The sequence below is a fragment of the Oncorhynchus masou genome, chromosome 8, assembly GCF_036934945.1.
Source record: "Oncorhynchus masou masou isolate Uvic2021 chromosome 8, UVic_Omas_1.1, whole genome shotgun sequence".
Classification (NCBI taxonomy): domain Eukaryota; kingdom Metazoa; phylum Chordata; class Actinopteri; order Salmoniformes; family Salmonidae; genus Oncorhynchus; species Oncorhynchus masou.
The window spans coordinates 8,330,690-8,351,740 of record NC_088219.1 but is presented as its reverse complement, the minus strand read 5'-3'; the positions used below and the strand labels follow the sequence as shown (position 1 = coordinate 8,351,740).

General features: G+C 42.1%; 1 pseudogene; it reads right to left on the bottom strand.

The window, feature by feature from the left end:
* Positions 1-16,286: 16,286 nt before the first annotated feature.
* Positions 16,287-21,051, bottom strand: part of LOC135543722 (stAR-related lipid transfer protein 13-like) — a 144,930-nt pseudogene continuing 140,165 nt past the window's right edge.

The following is a 21,051-nucleotide window of genomic DNA, read 5'->3' as shown; positions in this document are numbered from 1 at the left end:
GCAATGGCAAGCAGTTATGCATTTTAGGGGATAGAAATTGTGTTAGGTTGTGGTACTCCAGTGAATGTGACCCATTGCAGATACAGGCATGTGAAATCAATCAAAAATGTAACCATGTCATTGGAGTTAGTTTACACATTTGGTGAAAAAATATGAAATGCCCTTGGGTTGATGTCTTTTTGCACATACAATCAGTTTTCCACATTGATTCAATGTCATCCCATCGATTTATTTGGTTGAAATTACTTAATTAATTAATTAATTAATCAACGTTGAATCTATCCGTTTTTGCCAAGTGTGTCTTCACCCAGATTGTGACTGGTCATTTCGCTTCTCTTGCATGCTTTAATTTGCTCCAATTTCGGACCCCAAATTATTCAAGAAAAATACCACTGTTCACTAAAACTCAGTGAAAGGTATTATTATTATTATTATAATTTCAGATGTTCAAACCTTCAAAATTCAAAAGGCACTCGCACATCTGAGCCATCTTTTTTGCAGATGCATGGTAACAGTTGGATAAGATGAGGAGAAAGAAGAAGAAACCGAGACACTGCTCTCGATAGTATCACTGATCTTTAATAAGCTTTAAGTATCGGCCTGATGGCCTTCGTCAGAGCTTGTGTGAGTTTTTTAAATTAGCACCCTTACGTAGACCAAGCCCCACCCACATCCGTTCCACGCATCGAAAGAGGTTGGAGGCGAAGGAAAAACAAGTAAGTGCTACCAAATATAACAATATGCATTTCATAAATATTCAAATAGTGTGTACTTAAATAAAACTTAATAAACACGTCTGTATAACCACAATGAAGACATCAACCTAGAATACCAAGCAAGTTTTCATACAGTGTAAGAAAAACGTCAGAGTAATCTGAAATAGGAGCATAATTTAGTTAATAATAATAATATAATAATATAATTTACTACATAGCATACATAGTCCTTTAGGTAAATATTGTCTGGAGGGTGAAAATCCAAAAACATTCTCTTTTACTCAGAGTATTATTGTCACACCCTGACCATATTTTGCTTTGTATGTTTCTATGTTTTGGTTGGTCAGGGTGTGATCTGAGTGGGCATTCTATGTTGGATGTCTTGTTTGTCTATTTCTATGTCTGGCCTGATATGGTTCTCAATCAGAGGCAGGTGTTAGTCATTGTCTCTGATTGGGAACCATATTTAGGTAGTCTGGGTTTCACTGTGTGTTTGTGGGTGATTGTTCCTGTCTCTGTGTTTTGCACCAGATAGGGCTGTTTTCGGACGTTTGTTAGTTTATCGTGTATAGTTTCTTCAATTAAATAAAATGAATAACAACCACGCTGCATTTTGGTCCGCTCCTCCTTCCCACAACGAAAGCCGTGACATTTATTAATATCACCTCCAATGTCTGATATCTTAACTTTCTCTATGCCACAAAATCTCAAGGTAGAAATGTCACGTTTTAGGTCATTAAAATGTCCTGCGATGTTCAAACCTTACAAAATAAGAAAGACTCAATATGCTCTAAGTTTTTATCTATCTTTATTGGGAAGTTGTGTAAAAGGCAGTTGTTTGGGATAAAAACCTTTTCACAGGTGTTTTTTCTTGATTGATTAGCATTTGATTGATTTGGTGCTATTGTACGTCATATGATTTGAAAGGGCTGTTTCTCAACTTTCAACATATGCATCATGTTTTCATATATGGTTTGTCACCATCAAATTTAGCTTATTAATGCATGCAGAGTTCATGGTCTTTCCAATATTTTTGGGATTCAGCCATTTTTGGAAATCCTGCCAGTGATGTAATAATTTTTCTAGGAATTGAAAAATGGTATGGTTGAGAGGGATGAGGCAAAAGCAATGGCTGCACAACCGATTGAGAAACCTACTGCAAATTGAGGAATCATGTGACTATCCAGAATTAAAAGAAGAAACTTCACTATGAAACAAAGATAAATGACAAAGATTGACAGTAAAAAGCTTTGGAAAAACTTCAATGAAGGAATAAGATGGCTCATTCATCAAAAAACCGAGTGATATTGCCAACTACTTTAAAGATTTTTCATTGGCAAGATTAGCTCTCCTTTGTCTACACACATTCAGCATTGTTCACACCCTGTTAAGCCAGCCCAACCCATCTCTTTAAGAATTCACATGATGTCATGCGCTAAACAGTGAGTAGTGTAGTAAAGATTAAGACTATAAGTGGTAAAGGTAGTAGCCTACAAGAAGAAAATGATTGCTGTCTATCAACAATGACAAGCCACCGGGGTCTGACAACTTGGATGGAAAATGACTGAGGATAATAGTCCCTCCTATTTGCCATATCTTCACTTTAAGCCTACAGGAAAGTGTTTGCCCTCAGACCTGGAGGGAAGCAAAAGTCATTCCGATACCTAAGAATAGTAAAGTAAAATAGTTACTGTCTCAAATAGCCGACCAATCAGCCTATTACCAACCCTTAGTAATGTTTTGGAGAAAAAAATTGTTTGACCAGATACAATGCTATTTGTGACCTATCCCCTTGATTCGGTCTTATGTAGCAAAATTTTTAATTCTGTTTTTTACATTTGGTAAAAGCAGAGACACAGCGCTACAAAATGGTATATAACACTGCATTTAAGGGAACAAGTGAAAGCAATTCTGCTTTGAAAGTTGATGAACTTGTAACCCCACTTTTGAGAAAATAGCCCTTGAATGTTATGGTACACCTACTGGAGAGCTCTTCTTTGTCTACACCCATTCAGCATCGTTCACATCCTCTTAAACCTTAGCCCCACCCATCTCTTTAAGGATTCACTTGTGAGGACATGTGGTAAACATCTCGTCTAGCTCTAGCAAGTCTATCTACCCATATACATCATGCATGATGGACGCTTCTCCCTGCCACGGATGCCATGGTTGCCCTGAGTTTGAAGATGTAATCCGTAGACAGGTGTTTTCTCCATCTCTTTAGCTATCATATTCTAATTCCACTGATTTCAAAACTCGATCCTCCAGAAAGTGGAGAGCAACACATGCAGAAAGTGGAGAGCAACACATGCAGCTCCACTACACGATACATCAAAAAATAGCTGCATTAGACAGGATTACCTACACATACTGACCAGCTCAAATAGACAGAAGCCTTCTATATGCAGTGTCATATCCTGACCATAGAAAGCTTTTATTTTCTATGGTAGATAAGGTCAGGGTGTGACTAGGCGCTTAGTCTAGTTTATATTTTCTATGTGGGATTCTAGTTTCTTTTTTCTATGTTGGTATTTTAGTAAGATTCCCAATTAGAGGCAGCTGGCTATCGTTGTCTCTAATTGGGGATCATACTTAATTAAGTAGCATTTTTTCCACCTGAGGGTTATGGGATATTGTATATGTTTAGTTGCCTGTTCGCACTGCATTCTCGTCACAGTTCGTTTATTATCTATTTGATTTGTATTTGCTTAAGTTTCACTTTATTCATTAAAAGTATGTGGAACTCAAAGTACGCTGCGCCTTGGTCAGACATTCATTATTACGAACAGCGTGACAGACTATCCCATCAACAAAGGACCAAGCAGCATGCCCAGGAGGAGGAAGTATCCTGGACTTGGGAAGAAATCCTGGCAGGACAGGACCAGGTCTCCAGTACGCCTTCACAGCCCGGTGCGTTCTGTGCCAACTCCCTGCACTTGTCGTGCTAAAATGGGTATCTCTCCAGGACGGGTTGTGGCGGCTCAGCGCTCCTGGTCTCCAGTACACTTCCAGGGTTTCACTTTATTCATTAAAAGTACGAGATTCATTATTACGAACAATGTGACAGGCAGACCAATCCGAACTCCTCTCTCGGCATGTCCAGCCCACTCATTATCTCAGCCAATCATGGCTAGTGGAAAGGTTGCTTCCTTTTTCTGTGGCTTAACCAACAAGACTCTGAATTTAACAATTGTATTCATATTTACAGATGGCATACAAGTTTGTTATTAAGGCACATGAAAGTTCACATGTTCCAGAAGGCATTTCTGCCCCAAAAAACGCATTTTGATGAAAAAAGGTCACGTTCAAATTTCTGTGAAGTCATGACTTGCGACATATGGCTAGTTTCCTGAAACGAGTCACAAATTGTGGATAAAGAGTTACCTGTCTAACAAAACACAGAGGGCATTCTTTAATTGATGCCTCTCCATCATAATCAAGGTAGAATCAGTAATTCCCCAGGAAAGCTGTCTAGGCCCCATACGTTTTTCAAACTTTACTAACGACATGCTTTGAGTAAAGCCAGTGTGTCTATGTAGTGGAATGATGGCGACATTTTATTTGCTTTTTTTTGCGTTGTTCATAACTTGTTTTGTACATAATGTTGCTGCTACTGTCTCTTATGAACGAAAAAGAGCTTCAAGACATCAGAACAGCGATTACTCACCTCGAACCGGACGAAGAGTTTATCTTTCATGAGTCAGACGGGAAGGATATACTCCAAACACCAGAACAGGCCCTTATCCACGTCATTCACTGGAGAAGGAAACTGAGATTTTGCGGAATGAGATCAGGGTGTCTTGTGAGGATCAAGCGACAAATGGATAATCTGCCTTTGCCCTCCATACTGCTCGCTAACATTCAATCGCTGGAAAATAAATTAGGAAAACTGAAAGCACGTATATCCTACCAACAGAACATTAAAAACGGTAATAAATAAAATAAAATTGTGTTAGTCACATGTGCCAAATACAACAGGTGTATTTCACCTTTCAGTGAAATGCATACTTACAATCCCCTTTGTAAGTATGTGTGTTTTTAAAATTGTATAACTGCCTTAATTTAGCTGGACCCCAGGAAGAGTAGTCTTGGCAGCAGCTAATGGGGATCCATAATACATACAAATACAAATGCCAACAGTTAGCTGGTGTTCTACAGCCTAGTGTTTATATTGCCCTTGTCATGACGTGGCCATTTCTGGGTCTAAATTGTGGCTTCCCCCTCTCTCACTCCGTCCTACACCCAGGTTCTGTTATCTCAGGTAATTTCTGGTGGAGACTCTTCCGCTGTATGGAGAGAGTTTAACATTAGAACAAAGGAACTTCTCGTCTCATCACAGAATTTGAGAACTGAACAACATCCATATTTTGGAGAATGTGTAAACAGTCAGTGGAGAAACCAGCTACGACCCGGTCCATTTTGTTTCATGTTTGTGACCTCATGAAAGACAATACAGACACATTACCCTAACTCTTTTACAGTCGTGGCCAAAAGCTTTGAGAAACCAAGTTTGGGGATTCAGTGTCTTTAGATATTTTTGTCAGATGTTACTATGGATACTGAAGTATAATTACAAGCATTTCATACGTGTCAAAGGCTTTTATTGACTAATATATGAAGTTGATGCAAAGAGTCAATATTTGCAGTGTTGACACTTCTTTTTCAAGACTTCTGCAATCCGCCCTGGCATGCTGTCAATTAACTTCTGGGCCACATCCTGACTGATGGCAGCCCATTCTTGCATAATCAATGCTTGGAGTTTGTCAGAATTTGTGGGTTTTTGTTTGTCCACCCGCCTCTTGAGGATTGACCACAAGTTCTCAATAGGATTAAAGGTCTGGGGAGTTTCCTGACCATGGACCCAAAATATTGTTCCCCGAGCAACTTAGTTATCACTTTTGCCTTATAGCAAGGTGCTCCGTCATGCTGGAAAAGGCATTGTTCATCACCAAACTGTTCTTTGATGGTTGGGAGAATTTGCTCTCGGAGGATGTGTTGGTACTGCTCTTTATTCATGTCTGTGTTCTTAGACAAAATTGTGATTGAGCCCACTCCCTTAGCTGAGAAGCAACCCCACACATGAATGGTCTCAGGATGCTTTACTGTTGGCATGACACAGGACTGATGGTAGCGCCCACCTTGTCTTCTCCGGACAAGCTTTTTTCCGGATTCCCCAAACAATTGGAAAGGGGATTCATCAGAGAAAATGACTTTACCCCAGTCCTCAGCAGTCCAATCCCTGTACCTTGTGCAGTCCATCCCTGATGTTTATCCTGGAGTGAAGTGGCTTCTTTGTTGCCCTTCTTGACACCAGGCCATCTCTCAAAAGTCTTCGCCTCACTGTGCATGCAGATGCACTCACACCTGCCTGCTGCCATTCTTGAGCAAGCTCTGTACTGGTGGTGCCCTGATCCTGCAGCTAAATCAACTTTAGGAGATGGTCCTGGCGCTTGCTGGACTTTTTTGGGCACCCTGAAACCTTCTTCACAACAATTGAACCGCTCTCCTTAAAGTACTTGGTGATCCGATAAATGGTTGATTTAGGTGCAATCTTACTGGCAGCAATATCCTTGCCTGTGAAGACCTTTTTGTGCAAAGCAATGATGATGGCACATGTTTCCTTGCAGATAACCATGGATGACAGAGGAAGAACAATGATTCCCAGCACCACCCTCCTTTTGAAGCTTCCAGTCTGTTATTCGAACTCAATCAGCACGACAGAGTGATCTCCAGCCTTGTCCTCATCAACACTCACACCTTTGTTAACGAGAGAATCACTGACATGATGTCAGCTGGTCCTTTTGTGGCAGGGCTGAAATGCAGTGGAAATGTTTTTGGGGGGTTTCAGTTAATTTGTGTGGCAAAGAGGGACTTTACAATTAATTGCAATTCATCTGATCACTCTTCATAACATTCTGGAGTATATGCAAATTGCCATCATACAAACTGAGGCAGCAGACTTTGTGAAAATTAATATTTGTGTCATTCTCAAAACATTTGGCCACGACTGTATACAGGTGCCTCAGTTTTGAGGCTTGCATCTAACTCTTAATGAGTAAAGATTAAACTATTTGTAAAATGATGTAATGTGATGTTAAACCTTTAATGTTAGAGAATTGTTTTCGCTTTAAAGTTTAACTAAGTCATTGGCCCGCCCCCATTAGCACAGACATGATCTGGCGTCATGGAACAGCCCTTTCCTATCGTTACGACTAAAACCCCCTCCTGAGGAAATCCTCTTCAGACCACAAAAACCTCAGTGTAAGCTAAGGTTGCAATGGTTGTTGAATTAACCATACCAAGTGGAGCATTGGCTACACGGCTGGAAATGGTTCACCTCTGAGACTGTCGATCCCTACAGAATATAAGCAAATCGTCAGTACAGATTACTAGTCTGCAGGTAGAAATTATATAAACCTGGGACGAGAAAACCGACAGTCACCGAAACAGCTATTCTATGAGCACATTTCTGAATGGCACTCTGAAGTATCCATTCTAACCACAGAAGACTTTGATCTTCAGGGAAACAGAAAGAGAGACTCGGATTAACTCTCCAGCAGACGGACCGGATTCCAACAGAAAAGATCACAACAACACATGGGCAAAAATATATTTTGATTGCAATTATTCCCAAATAGGTGAGCATTCATGTGCAATCAATCAATCAAATGTATTGATAAAGCCAGCTGATGTCACAAAGTGCTGTAGAGAAACCCAGCCTAAAACCCCAAACAGCAAGCAATGCAGATGTAGAAGCGCGGTGGCTAGGAAAAACCTAGAGAGGCTATGAGGGGTGGCCAGTCCTCTCTGGCTGTGCCGGGTGGAGATTAAAACAGAACATGGCCAAGATGTTCAAATATTCATAGATGACCAGCAGGGTCAAATAATAATATTCACAGTGGTTGTAGATAGTGCAACAGGTCAGCGCCTCAGGAGTAAATGTCAGTTGGCTTTTCATAGCCGTTCATTCAGAGTATCGCTACCGCTCCTGCTGTCTCTAGAGAGTTGAAAACAGCAGGTCTGGGACAGGTAGCATGTCCGGTAACCAGGTCAGGGTTCCATAGCCGCAGGCAGAACAGTTGAAACTGGAGCAGCAGCACAACCAGGTGGACAGGAAACAGCAAGTAGTCATCAGGCCACGTAGTTCTGAGGCATGGTCCTAGGGCACAGGTCCTGTGAGTGAGTGAGTGAGTGAGTGAACTTAAATTCACACAGAACACCGGATAAGACAGGAGAAATCCTAATGATATAACAGACTGACCTTAGCCCCCCGACACAAACTATTGCAGCATAAATACTGGAGGCTGAGACAGGACGGGTCGGGAGACACTGTGGCCCTGTCCGACAATATCCCGGACAGGGCCAAACAGGCAGGATATAACCCCACCCACTTTGCCAAAGCACAGCCCCCGCACCACGAGAAGGATATCTTCAACCACCAACTTGCCATCCTGAGACAAGGCTGAGTATAGCCCATGAAGATCTCCCCAACAGCACAACACAAGGGGGGAAGATCAAGTCAGTGACTCAACCCACCCAAGTGACGCACCCCTCCTAGGGACGGCATGGAAGAGCACCAGTAAGCAAGTGACTCAGCCCCTGTAATAGGGTTAGAGGCAGAGCATCCCAGTGGAGAGAGGGGAATTGGCCAGGCAGAGACAGCAAGGGAGACAGCAAGTGCCTTTCCGTTCACCTTCACACTCCTGGGCCAGACTACACTCAATCATAGGACCTACTGAAGAGATGAGACCGAGTCTGCCTATCCCTCACATGGATAGGCAGACCATTCCATAAAAATGGAGCTCTATAGGAGAAAGCCTTGCCTCCAGCTGTTGGCCCGGTAAATCTTAGGGACAGTTAGGAGGTCTGCGTCTTGTGACCGTAGCGTACGTGTAGGTATGTACGGCAAGACCAAATCGGAAAGATAGTTAGGAGCAAGCCCATGTAATGCTTTGGAGGTCAGTAGTAAATCTGTGAAATCAGCCCTTGCCTTAACAGGAAGCCAGTGTAGAGAGACCAGCACTGGAGTAATATGATCACATTTTTGGGATGTAGTCAGGATTCTAGCAGCCATATTTAGCACTAACTGAAGTTTATTTAGTTATTTTTCCGGGTAGCCGGAAAGTGACAAAAGCATGGATACATTTTTCTGCATCATATTTGGACTGATTTCAGATTTTTGCAATATTATGTAGATGGAAAAAGCTGTCCTTGAAACAGTCTTGATATGTTCGTCAAAAGAGAGATTAGGGTCCAGAATAACACAGAGGTCCTTTACAGTTTTATTTGAGACAACTGTACAACCATCAAGATTAATTGTCAGATTCAACAGAAGATCTCTTTGTTTCTTGGGACCTGGAACTGGCATCTCTGTTTTGTCCGAGATTAAAACTAGAAAATTTGCCGCCATCTACTTCCTTATGTCTGAAACACAGGCTTCCAGGGAGGGCAATTTTGGGGCTTCACCATGTTTCATTGAAATGTACAGCTATGTGTTGTCCGCATAGCAGTGAAAGTTAACATTATGTTTTCGAATGTCATCCCCAAGAGGTAAAATATGGTGAAAACAATAGTTGTCCTACAACGGAGCCTTGAGGAACACCTACATTTATAGTTGATATGCCAAGAGGACAAACCATCCACAGAGACAAACTGATATCTTTCCGACAGATAAGATCTAAACTAGGCCAGAACGTGTCCGTGGAGACCAATTTGGGTTTCCAATCTCTCCAAAAGAATGTGGTGATCGATGGTATCAAAAGCAACATTAAGGTCAAGGAGCACGAGGACAGAAGCAGAGCTTCGGTCTGACGCCATTAAAAGGTCATTTACCTCCTTTACAAGTGCAGTTTCAGTGCTATGATGGGGTCTAAAAACAGACCGAAGCATTTTGTTTACATTGTTTGTCTTCAAGGTGGCAGTGAGTTTCTGCGCAACAGCTTTTTCCAACAAATTTGAGAGGAATGGGAGATTCGATATAGGCCGATCATTTTTTATATTTTCTGGGTCGAGGTTTGTTTTTTTCAAGCGAGGCTTTATTACTACCACCTTTAGTGAGTTTGTTACACATCCAGTGGATAGAGAGCTGTTTATTATGTTCAACATAGGAGGGCCAAGCACAGGGAGCAGCTCTTTCGGGAGTTTAGTTGGAATAGGGTCCAGTATGCAGCTTGAAGGCTTAGAGGCCATGATTATTTTTATCGTAAAACACCTCCACCTTTGCGGGATGTGAGGGGGATATGGTCACTAGTGGAACCAGGAGGTGAGGCCTCATTTAACACAGTAAATTCATCAGGCTTAAGCCATGTTTCAGTCAGGCCAATCTCATCAAGATTATGATCAGTGATTAGTTCATTGACTATAACAGCCTTGGAAGTGAGGGATCGAACATTAATCAGCCCTATTTTTAGATGTGAGGTATCACAATCTCTTTCAATAATGGCAGGAATGGAGGAGGTCTTTAATCCAGTGAGATTGCTAAGGCGAACACCGCCATGTTTAGTTTTGCCCAACCTAGATCGTGGCACAGATAGGGTCTCAATGGAGATAGCTGAGCTGACTACACTGACTGTGCTAGTGATCCACTAAGCTGGCTTCATTGTGACGCTAGGAGAGAGCCCTGTCTATGTTCGTAGATAAGATGAAAGCACCCTACCAGCTAGGATGGAGTCCGTCACTCCTCAGCAGGTCAGGCTTGGTCCTGTTTGTGGGTGAGTCCCAGAAAGAGGGCCAATTATATACAAATTCTATCTTTTGGGAGGGGCAGAAAACAGTTTTCAACCAGCAATTGAGGTGTGAGACTGTTAAAGAGCTCATCACTCTCTCTAACTGGGAGTGGGCCAGAGACAATTACTTGAAGCCGACATCTTTCTAGCTGATAAACACACTAAAGCTATGTTGCGCTTGGTGTTGGTGTTTCAGCCTAACATCGTTGGTGCCGACGTGGATAACGATATTCCTATACTCTTTACGATCGCCAGTTTTAGCTTTATCCAGCACCGTCTTCAGATTAGCCTTAACGTCGGTAGCCCTGCTCCCTGGTAAACATGGTATGATCGCTGGAGGATTTGTTTTAAGTCTAATACTCTGGAGTCGCCAATGACTAAGGTTTTCAATTTGTCAGAGCTAACGGTGGAAGGATTCGGCTCTCAGACCCCGTAACGAGAGGAGTAGAGACCAGAGAAGACTTGGCCTCTGACTCCGACTTGTTGCCTAGTGACTCCCCATCCCGCATGCGGGAGCGTAATCATCGACTGACACTAATTAGCATAACACAACGGACATAAATCTTCCTAGTCATAAAAATCACAAGTGAAATATATTGGAACACAGCTTAGCCTTTTGTTAATCACCATTTCATCTCAGATTTTCAAAATATGCTTTGCAGCCAAAGCTAGAAAAGCATTTGTGTAAGTTTATCGATAGCCCAGCATAGCATTATGCCCTGCTAGCAGCATGCAACCTTGTCACGAAAATCAGAAAAGCAATCAAAGTAAATCGTTTACCTTTGATGAACTTCGGATGTTTTCACTCACGAGACTCCCAGGTAGATAGCCAAAGTTCATTTTCTCCCAAAATATTATTTTTGTAGGCGAAATAGCTCCGTTTGTTCTTCACGTTTGGCTGAGAAATCGACTGGAAATTGCAGTCACAACAACGCCGAAAAATATTCCAAATTAGCTCCAAAATATCGACAGAAACATGGCAACGTTGTTTAGAATCAATCCTCAAGGTGTTTTTCAAATATCTATTCGATAATACATCAACCGGGACAATTGGTTTCTCAGTAGAAGCGATTGGAATAATGGCTACCACTGTACTTTACGCAAGATTTTCTCTGGAAGCATCAGGTGACCACTTGCGCAATGTAGCCCCCTACGGGGGCAGTATTAACAATGAAGCCGGCTACAGGTATTCTTCAACATAAATGCGTAAAACTATGTCACAAAGCTGTAGACATCTTGGGGGATACGTAGAAAGCGTAATCTGGTTGATAGCCCATTCAGAGCTCAATAGGGACCCATCGGGGCTTTCAAAAGATGACTCACTTCCGGATTGTATTTTTCTCAAGGTTTCGCCTGTAACATCAGTTCTGTTATACTCACAGACAATATTTTTACAGTTTTGGAAACTTTAGAGTGTTTTCTATCCTAAGCTGTCAATTATATGCATATTCCATCATCTTGTCCTGACAAAATATCCCGTTTACTACGGGAATGTTTTTTTTTCTTCAAAAAATGAAAATACTGCCCCCTAGTCACAAAAGGTTAATGGGGAGAACCGGTTGAAAGTTTCTGTCGGCTGAAGGAGTGACACCGGTTGAGCGATCCTACAGCATTTCCGTCCAGAAGCCATGAGAAAATTGTCTGGCTGCGGGGACCGTGCGAGGGGATTTATACTACTTACTATCTGTAGTATACACAGACGCTGTTTCATCCTTTCCTACACTTAAATTACCCTTGCCTAACGATTGCGACTGAAGCTGGGCTTGAAGCACAGCTTTCCTCGCCATAAGGCGATCATTCTCCTGTATAGTATGAGTACAGCAACTGCAATTAGAAGGCATCCTGTTCAAACCTCTTGATACTACCCTTCCCTGATCCGGGTGTGTAATCATCGCCTGAAACTAATTAGCATAACGCATTGGATATAAATATCCCTAGAAAATATTCCTATTCATGAAAATCACAAATGAAATATATTGCGACACAGCTTAGCCTTTTGTTAATCACACTGTCATCTCAGATTTTCAAAATATGCTTTACAGCCAACGCTAGACAAGCATTGTGTAAGTTTATCATAGCCTAGCATAGCATTATGCCCTGTTTGCAGCAGGCAACATTTTCATGAAAATAAGAAAAGCAATCAATTGAAATCATTCACAGTCATATAAGGAGTCATTGGCATGCAGCGCTTTCAAAATAAGGGGCACTTCCTGATTGGATTTTTATCTGTGTTTCGCCTGTAACATCAGTTCTGTTGCACTCACAGACAATATCTTTGCAGTTTTGGAAACGTTAGAGTGTTTTCTATCCAAAGCTGTCAATTATATGCATAGTCGAGCATCTTGTCGTAACAAAATATCCCGTTTAAAACGTGAACGTTTTTTATCCAAAATTGAAATACTGCCCCCAGAGTTTCAAGAGGTAATGTTACTGCTTAGCTTCGGCTGGTGGAGGTTCTGACGAACCACGTCCCGATAAAGCGTCCGGGGTGAAAAAGTTGAATGAAAAAAGTTGAGAGGGGGACGGTAATTAAAAAGTAAAAACCGTAAAATTGGCAGGTAGCAAACTAAGGTTAGCAACAAACCACACAGCAGCACATAAACAAGTCTACAAGTTGTGACCGGAAATGACGTCTCATGTTGAAGAGAATACGCAAAGGATTAGCATTTTAATTAATATAATTATCAATTGTGTGTAGTGATCCCTTTTGTCTTTCCCGCTATCTCTCAGTCCACGCCCACTTTCCTTTGTCCACTAAGCCGTTATATTGGCTTGACCCACTAGGAATCGTCCTTATCCTTGTTAGTAACATATATCTACTGTTTGTTTGTTTATGCATTTCTGTGATTATTTAGTTAGTTAGTAAATAAATGATTAAACCAATTGGTGTATGGATCATTTATAGTAAAGGCTGGGATTGTGCAGATAACCAACAATTTACGACGTTCAGAATGAGATTGAGTGAGGTAAAGAATAATTCATTAATTAGAAGACTAATTGATCAGATATTAAAATATCTGAAGAGTTATATAAGGAAAATTATAATTTTGGAATCTGAATATTTCCCGTGGTGTCCTGATTTTTTAGTTAATTACATTTACATGATTAGTTTAATCAAATAACAATAATTACAGAGAATTGATTTGATAAAATAACAGTCTTCACTTTTAATGATGCCAAAGACACGACACCCTATAAGGTCAAAGAAAGGCAGAGTGCAGTATCCACATTCAAGGGGCCATATGTCAGATCAGTGGACATGGTTGATGTGCATGGACCGTAAAAAAACACCAACTTTAAAGCCATTTTTGTCAGATTCACTGTTTGCCTAGACTGCGCTTTGCTTTTGTAGCACAGTTCAGGTGGCTGCCCTTGCCCTTAGTCTGCCTCCTGTCCCTCGTATCGCCATGGTTACACCTTCCTGAAAACAATGGCATCACACTTTACTTAAACCTGTTCTACCAGTTCATGTCCTTAAAGATTAGAATGTTCCAATGTGGTTATCCAAAAAGATGACAAGATAGTTCACACATTCATCATTCAGGGTTACTATCAAACAGATATGTCACTTTTCTGGTTCCTCCGTAACTTGGTTCCTGCTTGAAGCAGGGCTTGTTTACAGGAATCCTTTTCACTAAGTATAAGTCACATGATTTAATGACAAAAGTATTCTGCAGTGAGTGTAATGCAAGTCAAGGTGTCATTGGATGAATGTCAACAAGATGTATAACCAGTATTATTAAATTAGCTGTTGTGATTCAATCTGACCATACCAGTTCACGCCCTAAAAGAAGTGTTCAAATGTAATCCATAAAGAAGAATTGGAATTATGTGTACAGCTATTCTGCGGGAGAATTGCAAATTGTTGTTACACATTTGGTAAATGATGAGTTAAGACCCGAAATCAGGCTTTGTAGTATGTGTTTTTATCTTGTGACAAAGTGTTCTGGTTCAACTGTCGTCCGTTTCAGAGAACATGGAGTGACATATTTGAAGTAGCTACAAAATCACAGTAAAAAAAATCCATGTAAACAGCAGTAAGTGAAGTTAATAAGTGCAGTCTGCAGTCTGGCTTTGTTCTGCCATGTTTTGACTGGTAATCTATCAGGCTCCGAGTTCAGGCCATCCCCATCCCGATTACGATCCCGATTACGATCCCGATTACGATCCCGATCATGACACACGACACCATGAGATAGCCAGCGATCTATAAACATGGCACAATCCTGCTGAGAAATTATGAAACGCAAATACCCAGATAATGGTAAGAAAGATAGCAAACTAAAGATTTAATAGCTAGCTAACATAAAGCAATTTACAGTGTTTATAATGATAGTTTAACTAAGTCAAATATTTCTTAAAAAGTTTAAACATTCTCTGTGATGAAATAGTTCTTACCTTATGGAGAAAAAATGCTTGAAGATTACTTCAAAACAACATTTAAAACAATACTACATAAAACCATTAAATACAGTTGGAATGTAGTTAGAATTGTCCAAACAACCAGAAAGTTGAAAATCAACACGTTTGGATTTCTAGATAGTGTGGTCGCATATTTCCGCTTTACCAAATGAGGAGAGTTACACACTACACACCAGTCAGCGTTATACTTAAACTACGTCTTTTTATAATAATAAGCTTTGCAATAGCAATTTGACTTTCAACAACTCACTATTTCTAATGAACCATTGAGAAGTGACTACAGAAAAATACAAAAGGTATTTTATAGCCAAGATACACCCCTCTTAATTTACATGACGAACCACAGATCTTAGGAACTGTTCACGAAGAAATACTTTTTCTGAAGAAAGGAGTATCCCTTAAGCCAGATAACATTCGCTATAAATTATCGTTCAGTTTGGTCCCTCAGATAAGGTTCTAATCTCGTTCCTGGTACTTCATAGTTCAAAAACACCAACTCATCCAATGGCATTTATCAATTATCAACTCTAGATACTCCCATCTCAAGTAAAACCCCTTCTTGACCCCTCTCTTGGACAAGCTCACTGAGGGGAGGGAGCCTCTAGGTCATACACTATCCCAGGATAAGTGTAAGATCAGAGAGGACATACAATGTTTCCAGACACTGCCATACACCTCCCCCTAGTGGGAAAAGGAGGGAGTGACTTGCACACAGACATTGTGGAGACAAGTCATTGGTTCCCCATTAATCACGACCATCCCTTCACATGGTTTAAGAATAGGTAAAGACACATTCACATATGAAGACAATGTTCCAATCTTCCCTTTCGGATATTCTGCATAGCACCAGGGACATGTGAAAGACAAGCCTGAACTCTCCCCTCTCTGGGCCCCAGGTGACTGAGCCCCAGGTTACCGGGCACCAGGTGACTGAGCCCCAACTGAGGGAAGAAGTACAACTGCCAACAACAGAGTCCAAAGGGATACATTCTAATAACAAGTATATCACATAAGCATATTATGCAGATAAGACATCTTAATTATCTATGTTACCCAACTAATTATGATTCATCCGCCACAAAACTTCACTTTGCTTTTGCATATAGTTGTTTAAGTTCATACCAAGGCAGGGGGCAGTATCAATATTTTAAGGGGTCGTAGGTCAGATCGGTGGTCATGGTTGATATGTATATAATATGACTTTATAATTAGATAATGCATCAGTGCATTATCACTTATCTACCTACATGTACACCATATTTGGCTGGACAGCAAAACACTTAAAAACAATCTTTCCTCAGTTTTACTGATTACTAGTTTTACTGGCTATACTGGAATAGGGTGCCATTTGGAACTCTGTATACATGTTGAGCAGAAGAAAGAGCTCCACCTGCTGGTGAATGGTAGCATAGTCTGCACCGTGCTATGCCTGGTGGAGGGGCGGGGCCTGGAACTCCTCCAGAGCTTCGGCTCTCTGATCCACACAAACACACTGGTGTCCACAACCTGGGTGGGGTCTCCACCTGGACATACAAACACACTGGTGTCCACAACCAGGTTATACTGGTAACAAAGGAACTTACAAATACACTGATTTTAGAATAAGGTTGGTACATTAATACAATTCATTATTTCCCTGTGTCATAATAAACATGTGTTTAAAAAATAAATAATATAATATATGTTTTGCACCTCATACAACTGCCTACACAGCCACCCAAAGGGCTGCACTTGAAAACAACAACAAACAATAACAATAAAACAATAACACATGTCAAAACAATACCTTTTGTTTAATCTTTAAGAGTCTCATTTTTTAAAGATGGTCATACCATAAATCATTTAGCTATTTGATTTTGAATTTGAGGAACCCTTTAAGTATATATATTTTTTAATGATTTTATAAAACATAGATTTTGGCCTTATGGGCTACAGAAACTCATTGAATAACACATTCATAAATGTTAAAAAAGACAGTCCAAAATAAATCATAAGGAGAAATGTTTTGAAGTGTGTGGACACCCCTTCAAATTTGTGGATTCTGCAATTTCAGCCACACCTGTTGCTGACAGGTGTATACAATCGAATACACAGCCATGCAATCTCCATAGACAAAAACACTAGAATGACCTTACTGAAGAGCTCAGTGACTTTCAACGTGGGACTGTCATAGGATCTACGTTTAGGAGCAACAACGGATCATCCGCGAAGTGGTAGGCCACACAAGTTCACAGAACAGAACTGCCGAGTGCTGAAGTGCGTACCGCGTAAAAATAGTCTGTCCATGGGTTACAACACTCACTACCGAGTTCCAAACTGCCTCTGTCCTCGGGTTACAACACTCACTACCGAGGTCCAAACGGCATCTGTCCACGGGTTGCAACACTCACTACCGAGTTCCAAACTGCCTCTGTCCACGGGTTGCAACACTCACTACCGAGTTCCAAACTGCCTCTGTCCACGGGTTGCAACACTCACTACTGAGTTCCAAACTGCCTCTGTCCACGGGTTGCAACACTCACTACCGAGGTCCAAACTGCCTCTGTCCACGGGTTGCAACACTGCACAGTGCCCTGACCTCGACACCATCGAACACCTTTGGGATTAATTGAATTGGAACGCCGACTGTGAGCCAGGCCTAATTGCCCAACATCAGTACCCGACCTCACTAATGCTCTTGTGGCTGAATGGGAGCAAGTCCCTGCAGCAATGTTCCAACATCTAGCGGAAAGGCTTCCAGAAGAGTGGAGGCTGTTATAGCAGCAATGTTCCAACATCTAGTAGAAAGCCTTCCCAGAATACTGGAGGGTGTTATAGCAGCAATGTTCCAACATCTAGAGGAAAGCCTTCCTAGAATACTGGAGGCTGTTATAGCAGCAATGTTCCAACATCTAGTGGAAAGCCTTCCCAGAATACTGGAGGGTGTTATAGCAGCAATGTTCCAACATCTAGAGGAAAGCCTTCCCAGAAGAGTGGAGGCTGTTATAACAGCAATGTTCCAACATCTAGTGGAAAGCCTTCCCAGAAGAGTGGAGGCTGTTTTAGCAGCAAAGAGGTGGAGGACCAACTCCATACTAATGCCCATGATGTTGGAATGAGATGTTCAACGAGCAGGTGTCCACATACTGTTGGTTATGGGCATTAAGAAAGTGCAGTTTCCAATAAAATAAGAATGTTGGAAATATAATTAGGGTCCCAAATGGCACCCTATTCCCTTTAGGGCTCTGGTCTAAAGTAGTGCACTATATAGGGAATAGGGTGCCATAGGACTCCGGTCTAAAGTAGTGCACTATATATAGGGAATAGGGTGCCATAGGGCTTCCAGGTCCAGATTAGAATGTGATGGATATTGGGAATAGGATGCCAGTTGGATAGGGAATAGGGTGCCAGTTGGATAGGGAATAGGGTGCCAGTTGGATAGGGAATAGGGTGCCATTTGGATCTGGATTAGGGTGCCAGTTGGATAGGGAATAGGGTGCTATTTGTATAGGGAATAGGGTGCCAGTTGGATAGGGAATAGGGTGCCATTTGGATAGGGAATAGGGTGCCATTTGGATAGGGAATAGGGTGCCAGTTGGATAGGGAATAGGGTGCCAGTTGGATCTGGATTAGGGTGCCAGTTGGATAGGGAATAGGGTGCCAGTTGGATAGGGAATAGGGTGCCAGTTGGATCTGGATTAGGGTGCCAGTTGGATAGGGAATAGGGTGCCATTTGGATAGGGAATAGGGTGCCATTTGGATAGGGAATCGGTTGCCATTAGGAACTCTGTATACATGTAGAGCAGAAGAGCTCCACCTGCTGGTGAATGGTAGCATAGTCTACACAGTGCTGCGCCTGGTGGAGGGGCGGGGCCTGGAACTCTTCGAGAGCCTCAGCTCTCTGATCTACACAAACACACTGGTGTCCACAACCTGGGTGGGTCTCCACCTGGACACACGCGCACGGAAATATAAACATATACACACACACACACACACACACACACACACACACACACACACACACACACACACACACACACACACACACACACACACACAATGAGTGTACAAAACATTATGAACACCTGCTCTTTCCATGACATAGACTGATCAGGTGAATCTTGGTGAAAGCTGTGATCTCTTATTCATGTCACCTGTGTTTATCAAGAATGGTCCACCACCCAAAGGACATCCAGCCAACTTGACACAACTGTGGGAAGCATTGGAGTCAACATGGGCCAGGCATTCCAGAGGAACGTTTTCAACACCTTGTAGAGTACACTCAGTGTATAATGAAAATAAACATTTTGTAACGAACAGAGAGACAGGGAAGCGAGCCGGGGTTGCTGGCATGAAAGTTGAGAACAAGTTCTCATTTACAATTGCGACCTGGCCAAGATAAAGCAAAGCAGTTCGACACATACAACGACACAGAGTTACACATGGAGTAAAACAAACATACAGTCAATAATACAGTATAAACAAGTCTATATACGATGTGAGCAAATGAGGTGAGATAAGGGAGGTAAAGGCAAAAAAAGGCCATGGTGGCAAAGTAAATACAATATAGCAAGTGTGTGTGTGGTAGACTTGCTTGCCAGTCTCAGATCATTTTGCTTTGGCTGTTGAGATTACATCAAACATTAAGATTAATTGTTTCCCAGACCAAATCACTAGTTATAACAGATTAATTGTTTCCCAGACCAAATCACTAGTTATAACAGATTAATTGTTTCACAGACCAAATCACTAGTTATAACGGATGAATTGTTTCCTAGACCAAATCACTAGTTAAAACAGATTCATTATTTCCCAGACCAAATCACTAGTTAAAACAGATTAATTGTTTCCCAGACCAAACCACTAGTTATAACAGATTCATTATTTCACAGACCAAATCACTAGTTAAAACAGATTAATTGTTTCCCAGACCAAACCACTAGTTATAACAGATTAATTATTTCCCAGACCAAATCACTAGTTATAACAGATTAATTATTTCCCAGACCAAATCACTAGTTATAACAGATTAATTGTTTCCCAGACCAAACCACTAGTTATAACAGATTAATTATTTCAGACCAAACCACTAACATCACTAACATTCTGCCCCTGAACAAGGCAGTTAACCCACTGTTCCTAGGCCATCATTGTAAAATAAGAATTTGTTCTTAACTGACTTGCCTAGTTAAATAAAGGTAAAAAATAAAATGTAGTAAAATAAACATTGTAAATATATCCCTGTTCTTGTCTAACTCCACACACGTATGTGGTGCCCCATCCAGGTCAACAGTTCCTATTAAATTAGTTCTATATGTAATTCAATCCTCCATACTGGTTATGGTACATGTTTAGGGAAAAGGTCAGTTGTACAACTGAATGCAACTGAAATGGGTCTTCTGCATTTAACCCAACCCATCTGAATCAGAGAGGTGCAGAGGGCTGCCTTAAATCGGCATCCACGTCTTCGGCTCCCAGCGAACAGTGGGTTAACTGCCTTGCTCCAGGGCAGAACGACCTTTTCAGCTCGGGGATTCGATCCAGCAACCTTTCGGTTACTGGCACAATGCTCTGCCCGCTAGGCTACCTGCCGCCCCTACGCTCTAACCGCTAGGCTACCTGCCGCCCCTACGCTCTAACCGCTAGGCTACCTGCCGCCCCTACGCCCTAACCGCTAGGCTACCTGCCGCCCCTACGCCCTAACCGCTTGGCTACCTGCCGCCTCTACGCTCTAACCGCTAGGCTACCTGCCGTCTCTACGCTCTGCCCGCTAGGCTACCTGCCGCCCTAACCGCTAGGCTACTTGCCGCCCCTACGCTCTAACCGCTAGGCTACCTGCCGTCTCTACGCTCTGCCCGCTAGGCTACCTGCCGCCCTAACCGCTAGGCTACCTGCCGCCTCTACGCTCTAACCGCTAGGCTACCTGCCTCCTCTACGCTCTGCCCGCTAGGCTACCTGCCTCCTCTACGCTCTGCCCGCTAGGCTACCTGCCTCCTCTACGCTCTGCCCGCTAGGCTACCTGCCGCCCCTACGCTCTAACCGCTAGGCTACCTGCTGCCCCTACGCTCTAACCGCTAGGCTACCTGCCGCCTCTACACTCTAACCGCTAGGCTACCTGCCTCCTCTACGCTCTGCCCGCTAGGCTACCTGCCTCCTCTACGCTCTGCCCGCTAGGCTACCTGCCGCCCTACGCTCTGACCGCTAGG